At 32.1% G+C, this 10,000-nt stretch overlaps 3 non-coding genes across 3 annotated transcripts in view; all 3 read right to left on the reverse strand.

Annotated features, from left to right (window-relative positions):
• Positions 1-4,762: 4,762 nt before the first annotated feature.
• On the reverse strand, positions 4,763-8,720 carry LOC122322785. The gene has a single exon (XR_006246851.1). It is a non-coding gene; the product is annotated as a large subunit ribosomal RNA (ribosomal RNA).
• Positions 8,721-9,103: 383 nt separating this feature from the next.
• LOC122322790 lies at positions 9,104-9,282 on the reverse strand. Its single transcript, XR_006246855.1, has one exon. It is a non-coding gene; the product is annotated as a 5.8S ribosomal RNA (ribosomal RNA).
• A 526-nt stretch (positions 9,283-9,808) lies between these two features.
• The window catches only part of LOC122322779, a 1,995-nt gene continuing 1,803 nt past the window's right edge, over positions 9,809-10,000 (reverse strand). The window contains exon 1 of the ribosomal RNA XR_006246845.1: positions 9,809-10,000. This exon is cut by the window's right edge and continues 1,803 nt beyond it. This is a non-coding gene — a ribosomal RNA (small subunit ribosomal RNA).

Genomic DNA, 10,000 nt, shown 5'->3' on the forward strand with positions numbered 1-10,000 from the left:
TGTATATTTAAACTAGATAATAAACGAATATGGCTATTATTAGATAGCATTTCATTTTCGTTAATTTAATAAAATTGACAAAGTAATCTATATAAATTTCGTTCAACAATATTTTATTAATTGCACTTGCTTAATATAATATATTATCACACTTTGATTTTTTGTTCACTTCCCACATAAAATATATGGAGAAATAAATCAAATTTATTATGACAACAAATTGATATTTTACGACATTTAATTTTGAAATAATATATATATATCAAGAAAAGCACTCCAACTCACATTCAGCAAAGAAATGTGAATTTTTTAATGATGACAAATAATATATAAAAATATGACATGTTTTAACCAATTTACTCATTGACACAACAAATGCATCCACATCTGCTATATCAATTTTCAATCGGTTACATTTGTTTGTTATAAGAGAGAAATTAACGATAAAAGGAAACCTATTATAATATATTGTGGAAATAAAGATTTTAATACAATATTTCCAACAACATACCTTGGCAAATTCCGCAATTATCTTTTTTTATCGCAGCCAAGCAATTATTATTAATAACGAACGAACATACTCAAACACAAACATGAGCGTATAACATAATCTTTAATAAATTATATGAAATCTTCATATAATAGATGAGCACACACCACTCACCATGTAAAGGTTTTTGAACACCATCTCTTTAAGCATGATACTTTTTTCAAATGCTACCACCCAACATTAATTCTTCATGTATTAAATTAAATATAATACAAGATTAACTTCATTATTTCATAATTTGCCCAATAAATTATCCATGCCGGCAAGACAATACTCCACAGTCATATTATTTTGTTACTTTTACTCTTTCTCATATGACTTGCCTTGCGCGACACCACTCCATATAAAGGTTTTTGAACACCATCTCTTTAAGCATGATACTTTTTTCAAATGCTACCACCCAACATTAATTCTTCATGTATTAAATTAAATATAATACAAGATTAACTTCATTATTTCATAATTTGCCCAATAAATTATCCATGCCGGCAAGACAATACTCCACAGTCATATTATTTTGTTACTTTTACTTTTTCTCATATGACTTGCCTTGCGCGACACCACTCCATATATAGGTTTTTGAACACCATCTCTTTAAGCATGATACTTTTTTCAAATGCTACCACCCAACATTAATTCTTCATGTATTAAATTAAATATAATACAAGATTAACTTCATTATTTCATAATTTGCCCAGTAAATTATCCATGCCGGCAAGACAATACTCCACAGTCATATTATTTTGTTACTTTTACTCTTTCTCATATGACTTGCCTTGCGCGACACCACTCCATATATAGGTTTTTGAACACCATCTCTTTAAGCATGATACTTTTTTCAAATGCTACCACCCAACATTAATTCTTCATGTATTAAATTAAATATAATACAAGATTAACTTCATTTTTTCATAATTTGCCCAATAAATTATCCATGCCGGCAAGACAATACTCCACAGTCATATTATTTTGTTACTTTTACTTTTTCTCATATGACTTGCCTTGCGCGACACCACTCCATATATAGGTTTTTGAACACCATCTCTTTAAGCATGATACTTTTTTCAAATGCTACCACCCAACATTAATTCTTCATGTATTAAATAAAATATAATACAAGATTAACTTCATTTTTTCATAATTTGCCCAATAAATTATCCATGCCGGCAAGACAATACTCCACAGTCATATTATTTTGTTACTTTTACTTTTTCTCATATGACTTGCCTTGCGCGACACCACTCCATATATAGGTTTTTGAACACCATTTCCTTAAGAATGATACTTTTTTCAAATGCAACCACTCACTATTAATTCTTCATGTATTAATTTAAATATAACACACGAATAACTTAAATATTTAATAATTTGAACTATAATTGACGGCTGCCGGCAAGACAATACTCCACAATCATGTGATTTCCATATATAATTTTGTCTATAGCAAACATTTTTTATTGTAGTAGAGTTGTTCCATACGTTATTACCCAACATTTATTTTACATGTTAAATTCTATTATATCACATTGTTTGTGTCATATGTTATTATCTAACATGTAATTTATATGTTTCATGATATTATTTGACATTTTGTATTGGAAAACACTGAATTGAATTTCATAACATTTCATAATTTGCCCAATAAATGACCCATGCCGGCAAGACAATACTCCACAGTCATATTATTTTGTTACTTTTACTTTTTCTCATATGACTTGCCTTGCGCGACACCACTCCATATATAGGTTTTTGAACACCATTTCCTTAAGAATGATACTTTTTTCAAATGCAACCACTCACTATTAATTCTTCATGTATTAATTTAAATATAACACACGAATAACTTAAATATTTAATAATTTGAACTATAATTGACGGCTGCCGGCAAGACAATACTCCACAATCATGTGATTTCCATATATAATTTTGTCTATAGCAAACATTTTTTATTGTAGTAGAGTTGTTCCATACGTTATTACCCAACATTTATTTTACATGTTAAATTCTATTAGATCACATTGTTTGTGTCATATGTTATTATCTAACATGTAATTTATATGTTTCATGATATTATTTGACATTTTGTATTGGAAAACACTGAATTGAATTTCATAACATTTCATAATTTGCCCAATAAATGACCCATGCCGGCAAGACAATACTCCACAGTCATATTATTTTGTTACTTTTACTTTTTCTCATATGACTTGCCTTGCGCGACACCACTCCATATATAGGTTTTTGAACACCATTTCCTTAAGAATGATACTTTTTTCAAATGCAACCACTCACTATTAATTCTTCATGTATTAATTTAAATATAACACACGAATAACTTAAATATTTAATAATTTGAACTATAATTGACGGCTGCCGGCAAGACAATACTCCACAATCATGTGATTTCCATATATAATTTTGTCTATAGCAAACATTTTTTATTGTAGTAGAGTTGTTCCATACGTTATTACCCAACATTTATTTTACATGTTAAATTCTATTATATCACATTGTTTGTGTCATATGTTATTATCTAACATGTAATTTATATGTTTCATGATATTATTTGACATTTTGTATTGGAAAACACTGAATTGAATTTCATAACATTTCATAATTTGCCCAATAAATGACCCATGCCGGCAAGACAATACTCCACAGTCATATTATTTTGTTACTTTTACTTTTTCTCATATGACTTGCCTTGCGCGACACCACTCCATATATAGGTTTTTGAACACCATTTCCTTAAGAATGATACTTTTTTCAAATGCAACCACTCACTATTAATTCTTCATGTATTAATTTAAATATAACACACGAATAACTTAAATATTTAATAATTTGAACTATAATTGACGGCTGCCGGCAAGACAATACTCCACAATCATGTGATTTCCATATATAATTTTGTCTATAGCAAACATTTTTTATTGTAGTAGAGTTGTTCCATACGTTATTACCCAACATTTATTTTACATGTTAAATTCTATTATATCACATTGTTTGTGTCATATGTTATTATCTAACATGTAATTTATATGTTTCATGATATTATTTGACATTTTGTATTGGAAAACACTGAATTGAATTTCATAACATTTCATAATTTGCCCAATAAATGACCCATGCCGGCAAGACAATACTCCACAGTCATATTATTTTGTTACTTTTACTTTTTCTCATATGACTTGCCGTGCGCGACACCACTCCATATATAGGTTTTTGAACACCATTTCCTTAAGAATGATACTTTTTTCAAATGCAACCACTCACTATTAATTCTTCATGTATTAATTTAAATATAACACACGAATAACTTAAATATTTAATAATTTGAACTATAATTGACGGCTGCCGGCAAGACAATACTCCACAATCATGTGATTTCCATATATAATTTTGTCTATAGCAAACATTTTTTATTGTAGTAGAGTTGTTCCATACGTTATTACCCAACATTTATTTTACATGTTAAATTCTATTATATCACATTGTTTGTGTCATATGTTATTATCTAACATGTAATTTATATGTTTCATGATATTATTTGACATTTTGTATTGGAAAACACTGAATTGAATTTCATAACAATTCCAAGTCTCATGAGTGTAAATTTTATTAATCGGTTTATTATTATTATGCAATATCAAATAAAATATAAACTTCTATTTCACACTAAATATAACATTTATGTTTAAGAGTGTAAATTTTTCATTCGCATATTACTGTTCTCCATTGATTGAATTATAATATATTTTTAATATGATTTCATATATTTATTTTTTTGTGTTTTCTACTATTGCCTTTCGCAGTTATCATATATATATATATATATATATATATATATATATATATATATACTCATATATATAATAAAATGTGTGTTCTTCTTTCTCTGTTTTGTTTAAAACAATTTAATTTCTTTATTCCTTTCAATAACAATTCAATTATTCTGAAAAGAATGTTATTTATAAAATAACATAAATTTTGTATTGCATCATCAAAAAGCTTTTTGTATATAACATTTTCTTAAGGTCCGGTCCACACATTATCAACTTACAAAGAAATATATAAAATATCATAAGTAAATTAACAAATATGGCACCTTTAAACAACTCATACAATATATATATATATATATGTTTTAGTTGGTGTTTAACAACCATAACACACATATTATATTTTATATTTGTTGTTTTATTAACATTTTCGAATCATCAAGCAAAGGATAAGCTTCAGTGGATCGCAGTATGGCAGCTGCTCAACCACTTACAACACCTTGCCTGTTACAAAAGTCGTTTACAATTGATTCTAGGCTTTGTCATTGTATTAAATAATGTTTAAATATGTAACTAGCACGGCATCAGGTGATCATAGATCCTCCCAATTTACTATGTTACAAATAACATTGGCATCACATCCATTGTCGTTTATAAAATAAATTATAAACTTTTAATGGTTTAGAAGCCATACAATGCAAATTGCCCCTTATTTATCATTGCAGTCCAGCACGGATACGACCTTAGAGGCGTTCAGGCATAATCCAACGGACGTAGCGTCATACCACTGTTCGCTCGAACAAGTATTGTGCCATTGGTCCGTACCTGCGGTTCCTCTCGTACTACGCAGGAATGCTGTCGCAACAACGTTTTGTCATTAGTAGGGTAAAACTAACCTGTCTCACGACGGTCTAAACCCAGCTCACGTTCCCTTGCATGGGTGAACAATCCAACGCTTGGTGAATTTTGCTTCACAATGATAGGAAGAGCCGACATCGAAGGATCAAAAAGCGACGTCGCTATGAACGCTTGGCCGCCACAAGCCAGTTATCCCTATGGTAACTTTTCTGACACCTCTTGTTAAAAACTCTTTAAACCAAAAGGATCGATAGGCCGAGCTTTTGCTGTCCCTGTGTGTACTGAACACCGAGATCAAGTCAGCATTTGCCCTTTTGCTCTATGTGTGGTTTCTGTCCGCACTGAGCTGGCCTTGGGACACCTCCGTTATTATTTGAGAGATGTACCGCCCCAGTCAAACTCCCTACCTGGCAATGTCCTTGAATTGGATCATACCTGAGTAATTGGAGTTATACCAAATTTTTAAATCAAAAATACATAAATGCATTTTCTTATTAAAGAATTTGTTTGCGATTATATAACAAACTCGTGATACTTTGATCAAGAAGCTTGCATCAAAACCCAATACCATAAGATATAATAAATACATCCGTATAATGGCTAGGAAATGATACACGTTCCATTTAATCAAGTAAGTAAGGAAACAATAAGAGTAGTGGTATTTCATTGTCGATACCAAACCGAAGTCTAATATCTCCCACTTATTCTACACCTCTTATGTCTCCTTACACTGCCAGATTAGAGTCAAGCTCAAAAGGGTCTTCTTTCCCCGCTAATTATTCCAAGCCCGTTCCCTTGGCTGTGGTTTCGCTAGATAGTAGATAGGGACAGTAGGAATCTCGTTAATCCATTCATGCGCGTCACTAATTAGATGACGAGGCATTTGGCTACCTTAAGAGAGTCATAGTTACTCCCGCCGTTGACCCGCGCTTACTTGAATTTCTTCACTTTGACATTCAGAGCACTGGGCAGAAATCACATTGTGTCAACACCCGCTAGGGCCATCACAATGCTTTGTTTTAATTAGACAGTCGGATTCCCCAAGTCCGTGCCAGTTCTGAATTGATTGTTAATTGATAATCGTTATAATTTAAAAGAACTAATCAGTTGCCCAATTAGTATTCTTAAAAATTTTAGCAAGAAAGTTCCACAATTGGCTACGTAACTAAACTATCCGGGGAACAAGAATCTACCATAAATGATAGAAACCCTATTTACCCAGAACGAGCACATAAACCATGTTATTGTTTCCCAATCAAGCCCGACTATCTCAATCTTCAGAGCCAATCCTTATCCCGAAGTTACGGATCTAATTTGCCGACTTCCCTTACCTACATTATTCTATCGACTAGAGACTCTTCACCTTGGAGACCAGCTGCGGATATTGGTACGGCCTGTTGAGAAGTTTGCGTATCCCCACCATAAATTTTCAAGGTCCGAGGAGAAAATATCGACACAACAGTATATGTCATGCTCTTCTAGCCCATCTACCATATCTCTCTGCGAAAGACTTCCATGGTAGTACGGCTATAAAACAGAAAAGAAAACTCTTCCGATACCTCTCGACGGCTTCTTTATGGTCGTTCCTGTTGCCAGGATGAGCACGAGGCCCATATTTAATAACAAACGGATACTCAACAGGTTACGGAATTGGAACCGTATTCCCTTTCGTTCAAAATTATTCAAGTGTATAAAAATCGGTATGATGCAAAATATATTTTGATTTTTCTATACTTGAAAATTTTCGGCTTTCGCCTTGAACTTAGGACCGACTAACTCGTGATCAACCACTGTTCACACGAAACCCTTCTCCACTTCAGTCCTCCAAGGTCTCATTCGATTATTTGCTACTACCACCAAGATCTGTACCAATGGCGGCTCCATGCAGGCTTACGCCAAACACTTCTATGCACACCATTGTACCTTCCTACTCACTAAAGTTTCAAAATTTATATTACAAGTAACATAAATCATCTACTTTAGCGGTAATGTATAGGTATACAACTTAAGCGCCATCCATTTTAAGGGCTAGTTGCTTCGGCAGGTGAGTTGTTACACACTCCTTAGCGGATTTCGACTTCCATGATCACCGTCCTGCTGTTTTAAGCAACCAACGCCTTTCATGGTTTCTGTATGAGTTGTTAATTTGGGCACCGTAACATTACGTTTGGTTCATCCCACAGCGCCAGTTCTGCTTACCAAAAGTGGCCCACTGGGCACATTATATCATAACCTTAAACTTCATATCAAGAAAGTTAAGGTTCTTACCCATTTAAAGTTTGAGAATAGGTTAAGATCGTTTCGACCCTAAGGCCTCTAATCATTCGCTTTACCAGATAAGATTATTTTATACAACAGTTAAATGCACCAGCTATCCTGAGGGAAACTTCGGAAGGAACCAGCTACTAGATGGTTCGATTGGTCTTTCGCCCCTATACTCAATTCTGACAATCGATTTGCACGTCAGAACTGTTTCGGTCTTCCATCAGGGTTTCCCCTGACTTCAACCTGATCAAGTATAGTTCACCATCTTTCGGGTCACAGCATATATGCTCAAGGTACGTTCCAGTTAGAGGTATAAATAATATAAATATCATTATACATAACTATATAGAGCGCCCCGGGATTGTGTTAATTAACTATAAATAGCTAAAAAACTAATCCCATTAATAGTCAAGTTAATTACGCTATTAGGTTTATATCCCAATAACTTGCACATATGTTAGACTCCTTGGTCCGTGTTTCAAGACGGGTCCCGAAGGTATCCTGAATCTTTCGCATTGTTAATCATACAAGTGCATATAATAAACACAAAAATCATTGAAAATTATGCCATTATATAATTCCGAAAAATTAACGCACTGTATTCATATAAATCTATCAGCACTTTATCAAATTTATGACATTTATATCATGTTATAATGCAAGCACTATAATTGAAATAATCAATAATTCACAATTTTTTGATAAATTAATTATGTTAATAGATTACAATGTCCTTATATGGAAAAAATGCACACTATTATTATAATATTAATTAAATATTACAATTCTAATGATGAATTTTCCATAACGGATATTCAGGTTCATCGGGCTTAACCTCTAAGCAGTTTCACGTACTATTTAACTCTCTATTCAGAGTTCTTTTCAACTTTCCCTCACGGTACTTGTTTACTATCGGTCTCATGGTTATATTTAGTTTTAGATGGAGTTTACCACCCACTTAGTGCTGCACTATCAAGCAACACGACTCTTTGGAAACATCATCTAGTAATCATTAACGTTATACGGGCCTGGCACCCTCTATGGGTAAATGGCCTCATTTAAGAAGGACTTAAATCGTTAATTTCTCATACTAGAATATTGATGTTCCTTACACTGCATCTCACATTTGCCATATAGACAAAGTGACTTAGTGCTGAACTGATTTCTTTTCGCTCGCCGCTACTAAGAAAATCCTTGTTAGTTTCTTTTCCTCCCCTAATTAATATGCTTAAATTCAGGGGGTAGTCCCATATGAGTTGAGGTTGTATAAAACAATTTTTATTGAATACTATGATATAATATTCAATATTATGAATACACTAATTCTTGAAGAATAATAATATTTACAACAGTTTTCTTATCGCATCAATAATAATCGAGACAATTCTAGATGAAAAAAAAAACTTTCATTTCATTTTTATGCTAGACATTTCTCGATATTATTTGAATTTGAAAAAGAAAATATATATCTTCAGTTTTCTCATACAAATTATACACAATGAGAGTTGGTATGTATATCCATATATAAATTAATATTATGAATATTTCGTGTGTGCACTAATAAAGTGCACACATTATTTATCCAATAATATACCATATGCTCAAATATTAAAAAAACATTTAAAGCAACTTATTTAGCATAGTCTTACAACCCTCAACCATATGTAGTCCAAGCAGCACTATAAAATTAATTAAAGTACATAACAGCATGGACTGCGATATGCGTTCAAAATGTCGATGTTCATGTGTCCTGCAGTTCACACGATGACGCACAGTTTGCTGCGTTCTTCATCGACCCATGAGCCGAGTGATCCACCGCTTAGAGTGATACAATTTTTTTTTGTTTATTTCATTGTCAAAAATATATTTATTGAAAGAAATTAAAAATACACCATTTTACTGGCATATATCAATTCCTTCAATAAAATTGATTTACCTAAAAAATGTTGCGAAATGTCTTAGTCTTACATAATTTATAAAAATATGGTATATGAAACAATTTCAATAAGATAGCCAAACAAGAATATTAATATAAACATATGTAAAACATTAACCTGGAAACAGGTACAACAATATATATTTAGGTTGTTGCGTTTATACAATGTATGCTCATAGAAATAATGACCAATACATTTGTGCAACGCATGCATATTATGGTACATATACACGCAAAGTTTATCCATTAAAATACAAAAACACATAATTATGTTATATCACAATTTTCGAATGACCATTTATAATTATAATTATTTGTGTAATCGTAAATTAATAGAATTTTTATTATATATATATATATATATTATATATACAAAATATGACATCTGATTTATTAACGGTAAGGGACATTATACAATAATGATCCTTCCGCAGGTTCACCTACGGAAACCTTGTTACGACTTTTACTTCCTCTAAATAATCAAGTTCGGTCAACTTTTGCGAAACAACCGCAACACACAAGGCGTCACAGTGATCACGTCCGGAGACCTCACTAAATAATTCAATCGGTAGTAGCGACGGGCGGTGTGTACAAAGGGCAGGGACGTAA

Source organism: Drosophila grimshawi, unplaced genomic scaffold (assembly GCF_018153295.1).
Source record: "Drosophila grimshawi isolate 15287-2541.00 unplaced genomic scaffold, ASM1815329v1 contig_706, whole genome shotgun sequence".
Classification (NCBI taxonomy): Eukaryota; Metazoa; Arthropoda; class Insecta; order Diptera; family Drosophilidae; genus Drosophila; species Drosophila grimshawi.